The sequence below is a fragment of the Vulpes vulpes genome, chromosome 1 (assembly GCF_048418805.1).
Source record: "Vulpes vulpes isolate BD-2025 chromosome 1, VulVul3, whole genome shotgun sequence".
Taxonomy (NCBI): Eukaryota; Metazoa; Chordata; class Mammalia; order Carnivora; family Canidae; genus Vulpes; species Vulpes vulpes.
This window is the reverse complement of record NC_132780.1, coordinates 87,331,533-87,340,487: the sequence shown is the minus strand read 5'-3', so window position 1 is coordinate 87,340,487 and position 8,955 is coordinate 87,331,533. Positions and strand designations below refer to the sequence as shown.

General features: G+C 36.7%; 1 pseudogene; it reads right to left on the bottom strand.

Annotated features, from left to right (window-relative positions):
- Positions 1-359: 359 nt before the first annotated feature.
- Positions 360-885, bottom strand: LOC112919394 (small ribosomal subunit protein uS11-like; annotated as a pseudogene).
- Between the last annotated feature and the right edge of the window lie 8,070 nt (positions 886-8,955).

Genomic DNA, 8,955 nt, shown 5'->3' with positions numbered 1-8,955 from the left:
ATCTCATTGTGGTTTTGATTTGTATTTCCCTGATGGCAAGTGATGCAGAGCATTTTCTCATGTGCATGTTGGCCATGTCCATGTCTTCCTCTGTGAGATTTCTCTTCATGTCTTTTGCCCATTTCATGATTGGATTGTTTGTTTCTTTGGTGTTGAGTTTAATAAGTTCTTTATAGATTTTGGAAACTAGCCCTTTATCAGTCAGATACATTTAAATGCTTCTCTTAAAATGCTCAATAAAAATAAAAGCAGGAACTAAAAGTTAAATCATAAAACATGCGTTGATGGCTTCAGTGTAGAAATTGCATATCTGTTAACATGGCTAAGGGAAACGTAAAGAAATGAAAGTAGTCATATTGTTACTTTTCCTTACACAAAGGCAATTTACTCACAGAAAACAAAAATTTGAGGAATCTTGTTCGCAGATGGCTACTATGGTGACCCCCTTTCCTGTGGGTGCTATTGGAGGGGACGAGGGTGACATTTTCCATCTACCCAATCTCCATTCCTGAGTGGGCAAGGGCTCTGAGGGTTGACTAGGCTCAAGGTCCAGGGGTCTTGGTTCAATTTCCTCCTGCGGCCCAGAGTTTGGTGTGGAGGCCAGTGGTGCCCAGCTCCTTGCACCTCTGGGTTACATCCTGGGCAGCCAACATGGCAGCAGCGTAGGGAGAAGACCCATCTAGGTCAGCTTCACCTTCATCCCTCTAGTCACACAGCAGATGATTTCCTTGCCAGAAAGACTGGACACATGAACAAAACTGTCATTGAAGGATGCAAAGATGTAGCAGACATTAAACACATTTCCTCCTTCAACTACATGAGGTCCAAGCTGATGACCTATTTTTCCTTCCTTTCCTTCTCCTTGAGAGGAGCCATTTCTGTATGTCTTCTCGACTCTGCCACCAGAAAATGAAAGTAGTTATATTCTTGATGGATGATGAGTCCTTTTGCTCCCCTGTTATTATCATACATAGGATGTATATGTCATTAGGCAATGTGATTCTTGCTTTCTTTGCAATTTCTTTGGAATGTACATTGAATGTGTTCTAGTGTTAGGGAATTACTCAGAGATCTACTGTACAGCAATGTACCTCCAGGTAACTGTGTTGTATTGTACACTTAGATTGTTAAGAGGGTAGAGTAGATCTCATGTTAAGTGTTTTTTGCAATAAAACAAATTTTAAAAAATAAAATAAAGGAATGCCTGGAAAGCAGGCTTGTCTTCTTGCTTTGCTCCCAGAACTTGTTCATGTTAGGCATCTTCCTCAGCTGCACAGCTTCCCCTCTGGGATTTGTGTATCCCAAACACTTCCCTTAGGTGGGTAAAGGAAGTATGTAAGTGTTTGACTTTCAAATATTTTCCTAATGAAAGAATCTGGGTTTGCAGAGACTTCATTGGTCATCTTGAACTTGTGTTCACTTCCACATCTTAAATGGATCCTACTGAAATAGGGCTCTTTTTCTTTTTTTAAAGTGTCCAATCAATTCCACTGAAAATTCTTCCAATTGAGTCATTGCTCAGACCCAGTGCTCACATTAAATCTCTGGGGTAATATTTGATCTCTCTCCTTTTCTCACACAGCATATCCTGCCCTTACACTATAATCTAAACCTTAAAAATGCAAGTATGACCACTCCTTAGTACTTCCACCACTGTCATTCTTGTCTGAGTTACCATCCCTTGTTCCTTGAACTGTTACAATATCTTCGAATTGGCCTTCCTGCTTCTACACTTGTCACCCTGGATTACATTGTCCACAGAGTAGCCAGAAGGATCTTTAATCATCCTATTATGATGTTGTGGAAGGCAAGAAAGTATGTTGACAGGATGGATTGCAATTGGAGATATTGATGAGGACTCATGATTTCTAAAATGTGTATTTGAATATATGTATGTATCCACATGCAGATAAACGCACACATGCACTTTTCCTAGCTCTGTCTACTGAAAGAACTTCAGAACAAAGATGTTTAACGCAATGAATGTGCCCCTAGATCTTGACTTCTGACTCCATCTCCACTAAAAGGAATCAGAGATTCTCAGAGAAATGAGTTTCCTAGGCTGGGTAAGCTAAGGACAATAAGGTACTGAAAAGTTGCTTTTGTCAAGGAACATGGTCAAAAAGATATGACCACCAATTGACCTGTGAGTTGGATCTAGGCACCCCAAGGATCTTCACTCCCTTCACCTGTCCATGGAATGTGAGATCAGCTTGCCTTTCACACTCCCAGAGGCTGCTCCAAGGACACAGCCTTGAGATGGCGATGCAATGTCAAAAACACTTGCACAGTATATGTGACTGAGCCTAGTTAGGGCCTCTCAAGATTTGGAGGGCAGGTGTGGGAATCCATTCATCTTGCTGCTGCCCAAAACAAGCCTTATGTGTAAGTTCCCTTTGATATTCTTTATTTTTTAAGATTTTATTTATTTATTTATTCATGAGAGACAGAGAGAGAGAGAGAGAGGGGCAGAGACACAGGCAGAGGGAGAAGCAGGCTCCATGCAGGGAGCCCAACGTGGGACTCCATCCCTGGTCTCCAGGATCACGCCCTGGGCTGAAGGCGGCGCTAAACCGCTGAGCCTCCGGGCTGCCCTCCCTTTGCTATTCTTAAAATTGCCACCTACCATGCTGGGGTGGCCTCTTTCTTCAGTCTCTACCTACCCTCTGCATATGGGGACTGATTCAAGTTACATCAGGAAAACTCCTGAGAAAGTTGTGTGAGATGGTTGTGAACCTACACCTTTTTGTTGAAAACTTAAGGAAATGCCCCTCAAAAATGAGGAGGCCTGTCACAAGGACACAGGGAACAGATTGAAGGAGCTCCCATTGGGACAATTTGAGGAATAAAATAATTAGGGGCAGTGATTAATCAGAAGTCATTGAAAAAATAGAAATCTATAAGTCCACACTGATAATAAATAAATAAGGGTGAAAGGAAGGGAAGGCTCTTGCTTACAGTAGTATGCTATAAATGTGGGATGAGTAGTAAATATGGAAAATCATTATTTTGTAAAACTCACAGTGAAGAATTCAGGCAAGGATCATTAAGAAATGTTAAATCTATGGAGTAATGTTGGTATGGACCAGGATATCTGCATAATTGCTTATTAGCTACAAGGAGAAATAGTAACTATACAGTGGACACACTAGATAACACCATGACTGAGTGATTAACGTTACCATCACAAACGGTGGGCAGATGGACATTGCATGTCTCCAGATGGGATATCCGGAGAAAGGCAAACATCACTTCTATGTCATTTCTGCCAAGAATGCACAAGCTGAATCTAATCATGAGAAAATATTAAACAAACCCAGATTGGGGATTGATCTATTAAAACAGGGTGGTCAGGGCAGGGATGGATGGGAAGTGGGAGACTGAATGCTTCAAAACTGTCAATAATCATAAAAAAAAAAGCCAGGAAACTGTTCCAGATTAAGGGAACTAAAACATGAAAAACAAATGCAAAATGTGATCATAGACTGGATTCTGTATGGGAAGAGAAAAAAACTCTAAAAGGAAATTACTGACTCAATTGATATAATTGGAAAACAGATAATATTCTGGATACTATATTAATACTACATTTTACTTAAGTTGATAACTGCTCTGTCATTATGTAAGGCATATTAGTCAAGGTTCTCCAGAGAAACAGAATCAATAGGGCATAGAGAAATAGAGATGATAGACAGATAGATACATACATACATACATACATACATACATATATGATAGTTAGCTGGATGGATAAGTAGATAATAAGAAATTTGCTCACATAATTATGGAGACTGCAAGTCCCAAAATCTGCAGGGTGAGTCAGTGAGCTGGAGACCCAGGAGAGCTAAGATGTAGTTCCAGTCCCAAGGTCAGCAGGCTTAAGACCCAGAGAGAAGCAATGTTTCTGTTTGAATCTGAAAGCAGGAAAAACACTGATGTTCCAGTTCAAAGGCTATCAGGCAGGAATAATGCTTTCTTACTTGGAGAAGGTCAGTCTTTTTATTTTATACATTCTTTCAGCTGATTGATGAAGCCCACTCACATTGGGCAGGGCAATCTGCTTTAGTAGGTCTACAGATTTAATTGTTAATCTCATCCAAAAGCATCCTCACAGACACACACAAGATAATATTTGACCAAATATCTGGATACTCCGTGACCCAGTCAAGTTGACACATCAAATTGATTCTCTCACAGGAAATACCCATTGAAGTGTTTAGAGTTTAAGGGCCATAAAATATGCAATTTACTCTCAAGTGGTTTAATAAAAAAGATTTTGACAGAGATAGAGATTTGCAAATGATGAAGGAAATTGAGAAAATGTTAACCATAAGTAAATCTGAGTAAAGAATATATATTCCTTGTGCTCTTCAAATTCTCTATAAATCAGAAATTATTTTCAAATAAAGTTTTCTTAAAAGCCTTTCAGCATCCTGCTAAAAATCCTCCAGCTGTTTCTTAGGCACTATGGATGAATCCAACTTTTGTCAGTTGGCCTGGAGGACAGTAAGTGGCCCAGCCTCTGCTGACTCTTCACCTCAGCTAATTCTACTCACCTCCCAAATAGACCCGTGTTTGTCCTGTGTGCTTTCTGCTCCTAAAATAGGACATTCTCTCTACAGAACTTTTACACCTATGTTCTCTCCATCTGAAAGCATCCTTTCTCATTGCTCAGGTGTTTTGTCAAATGTCACTTCCTCAGAAAGTTTCTCTGACTGAAGGAGCCTGTCTTCTGTCATGTTGCTCAATTTCACCTTACTCTCTGAATTTACCATTTTTACTCACTCTTTAACTTGTTTATTATACCTCACTAGTATATAAACTTCAGAAGTGCAGTTGTCTTATCCATCTGGTTTACCTCCATGCCTCCAATATCCAAAACATTGCTGGTCATATGATAAGTCCTAAAGAAATATTTTTGAATGAATAGACAAATGGTTAAGTGCCAAAGTATCTAAACCTTTGAAATTAAAATACTTGATCTATTACTATTTGTTCTTCACTCATATATATATATATATAGAGAGAGAGAGAGAGAGACTTTACTAGTCTGTCACAGGAATTTTTGTGGAAAATAGTATGATAATACAGGTGAGCATCAAACATAGAGTTTTATCAGAGAGAAGTTAAGAAGAAGTACTAGTGGATGAAGAGAAACTTTAAAAAAAATTATAATTCTGTGGGTGCCTGCATAGCTCAGTTGGTTAAGCATCTGACACTTAGTTTCAGCTAAGGTCATGAGCTCAGAGTTGTGAGATCGAGCCCTACATGGAGGTCCATGCTCAGTGGGAATCTCCTTGGGATTCTCTCTCTCCCTATCCCTCTACCCTTTCTACACTCTTTTTCTCTGGGGAATAAAAACATAAATCACTCAAAATAATGAAATTTTGATGATCTGAAAATTAAAGTAGGGTGACAGAGTTAATTAATGTGAAAAATCAAAGAAAAAACATGGCATTAATAAGAAAATCTCTTGGTAATGTGTCCTTGAATTCCAAATATCTAGTACAATGCCTAGAATATAGTAAATGATTCATAAATATTCAACACATGCAAGAAATAACCTGTCAATAATTCATAAGTGGGTCACTCCAAGGAAAATAAGAAGAGATATGGTGAGTTTTGCGCCCTCAAATGTTAAAACAGACTCATTTTTTTTAACTAAAAGAAAAAAGCTCATGACAGCAAGAGGAAAGTAACATTAGGAGTAACAATAACACAGAAATCCCCCAACAAAATCAACCCATGGAGGCCCAAAATACATAGTGAGTAAAATGGCAACAAGTAGTGATAAGGACAGAATTTTAAAAACAGTGAAAGAAAAGAAAACAGATACATACAAAGGAAACCCCATAAGGGTATCAGCTGATTTTTTAGCAGAAACTGCAGGCTAGAAGGGAATGGCATGATATATTCAAAGTGCTGAAAGAAAAAAAAACAAAAAACCCTACAGTCAAGAATACACTACCCAGTAAGGATGTCATTCAGAATAGAAAGGGAGATAAAGAGTTCCCCATACAAACAAAAGCTAAAGGAGTTCATGACCACTAAACCAGTAGCATAATAAATATTAAAGGGAACTGTTTGAATAGGAGTAGAAAGTAGGGAAGAAAAAAGTAGCAAAAATAAGCATACCTATCAAATTCAATCAAGGGATTCCCTAAATAAAAAGGTGTGAAATATGAAAACATATACCAGAAACATGGTGGAAAGAAGAGTGAAGAATGGCTTCAAGCTTGAAAAGTGACCATCAACTTAATATAAACTGCTACAGGCATAAGAGGTTATATACAAACCTAATGGTAACCACAATTCAAAAACCAGTAATAATTATACAAAACCTAAAGGAAAGGAATCTAAATATATCGCTAAATAAAGACAAAAACCCATGAAAGTAAAGAGCAAGAGAAGAAACAGGGAAGATCTACAAAAACAACCATAAAACAAGTAACAAAATGGCAGTAAGTATACATACCTGCCAATAATGACTTTGAATGTAAATGGATGATCTTCAATCAAAAGATACAGAGATCCACAGAATGGATAAAAAAAAGCCTCACCTATATGCTGCCTTAAAAAGACTCATTTCACACCGAAAGACCCATACAGATTGAAAGTGAAGGGATGGTAAAGCATTTATCATGCAAATGGAAGTGAAAAGAAAGCTAGGGTAGTAACACTTCTATCAGACAAAACAAGAGTTCCCATAAAACCATGACTGTAATAAGAAGGACAGTATATATATAATCATGAAGGGTACAATCCAACAAGAAAATACAACAGGTGTAAATATTTATGCATCCCACATGAGAGCACCCAAATACATAAAGCAGCTAATAACACACATAAAGAAATAATTGATAGTAATAGAATAAAATAGAAGGCTTTAACACCACACTTACATCAATGGATAGAGAATCCAAACAGAAAATCAACAGGAAAACATGACTTTGAATGACACATTGGACAAGATGAATCCAACAGATACATTCAGAACATTCCAACTAAAACAGCAGAATACATATTCTTCTGAAGTGCACATGAACAGTCTCTAAAATAGATCACATATTAGGCCACAAAACAAGTCTTAACAAATTAAAAAATATTGAAGTCCTACCATACATCTTTTCTGACCACAATGCTATGAAAGTAGAAATCAACCACAAGAAAAAATTGAGGGAAAAAACTAATGGAGGTTAAATAATATGCTATTAAACAATAAGTTGGCTAACCAAAACATCAAAGATGAAATTAAAAAATACATGGAGACAAATGAAAATAAAAACACAATGGTGCAAAATCTTTGCAATGCATCAGAAGCTGTTCTAAGAGGGAAGTTTATAACACTACACGCCTGCCTCAAGAAGGAAGAAAAAAATCTCAGATAAACAACCTAATCCTCCACCTCAGGGAGCTATAAGAAGAAAGAAAACAAAACCCAAAACCAGTAGAAGAAAGGAAATAATAAAGATTATATATAAATGAAAGACTAAAACAAAAACAATACAACAGATCAATAAAACCAGGAACTGTTTCTTTGAAAAGATCAACAAAATTGATAAGCATTTAGCCAGATTTATCCAAGAAAAGAGAGAAACAGAAAGAGAGAGTACTCAAGCAAAATCAGAACTGAGAGAGAGAAACACCAATTGACAATATAGACAATATAGACAAAGGATTATAAGAGAATATTATGAAAAGTTAATTGTCAAAAAAATGGACATCCAGAAGTATAACCTCTCTAAACCGAATCAGGAGGAAATAGAAAATTTGAACAGATGGATTGCCAGCAATGAAACTGAAGCAGTAATCAAAAAATTCCCAACAAACCAAAGTCCTGGGCCAGGTGGCTTCACAGATGAATTCTAAGAAACATATAAAAAGAGCCAGTACCTATTCTCAAACTACTCAAAAAATAGAAGAGAAAAAAAAGCTTCCAAAATCATCCCATGAGCCAGCATTACCCTGATACCAACACCAGACAAAGACACTACAAAAACAAAAACAAAAACAAAAACAAAAACAAAACAACAACAACAAAAACAGAGTGAGAGTGTGTTACAGGCCAATAACTCTGATGAAAACAGATACAAAAGATCTTCAACAAAATACTAGCAAGTCGAAACCACAAATACATTCGCCATATTCATTGCAATTTATTCCCAGGATGCAAGGGTGGTTCAATATTTGCAAATGAATAACAGGGTATATCATATCAACAAGAGAAAGAATAAAAACATCATGATTATATCAATAGATGCAGAAAACCATTTGACAGAGTACAACATCCATTCCTGATAAAAACTTTCAATTAACTAGTTTTAGAGGGTATATACCTCAACATAATAAAGGCCACATATGAAAAACCCATAACTAACATATACTCAGTGGTGAAAAACTGAGAGATTTTCCCCTAAGATCAGGAACAAAACAAAATGTCCACTCTCACCACTTTTATTCAACATAGTTCTGGAAGTCCTAGCCATAGCCATCAGACAAGAAAAAGAAATAAAAGGCATCCAAATTGGTAAGGAAGAAATAAAATTTTCACTCTTACAGATGACATGATACTCTATATAGAAAACCCCAGACTCCACCAAAAAACTAGTAGAACTGATAAATGAATTCAGTAAGGTCACAGGATACAAAATCAATATACAGAAATCTGTTGCATTTCTATACACTAATAATGAAACAGAAGAAAGAATAACTAAGAAATCAATCCCATTTACAAGTACACCAAAAGTAATAAAATACTTAGGAATAAACTTAACCAAAGAAGTGAAAGACCTGTACCCTGAAAACTATAGAACATTGATGAAAGAGATAATACAAACAAGTGGAAAGATATTCTATGCCCATGGATTGAAGAACAAATGTTTTTAAAATGTCAATATTACCCAAAACAATATACAGATTAAATACAATCACTATCAAAATACCAACAGCATTTTT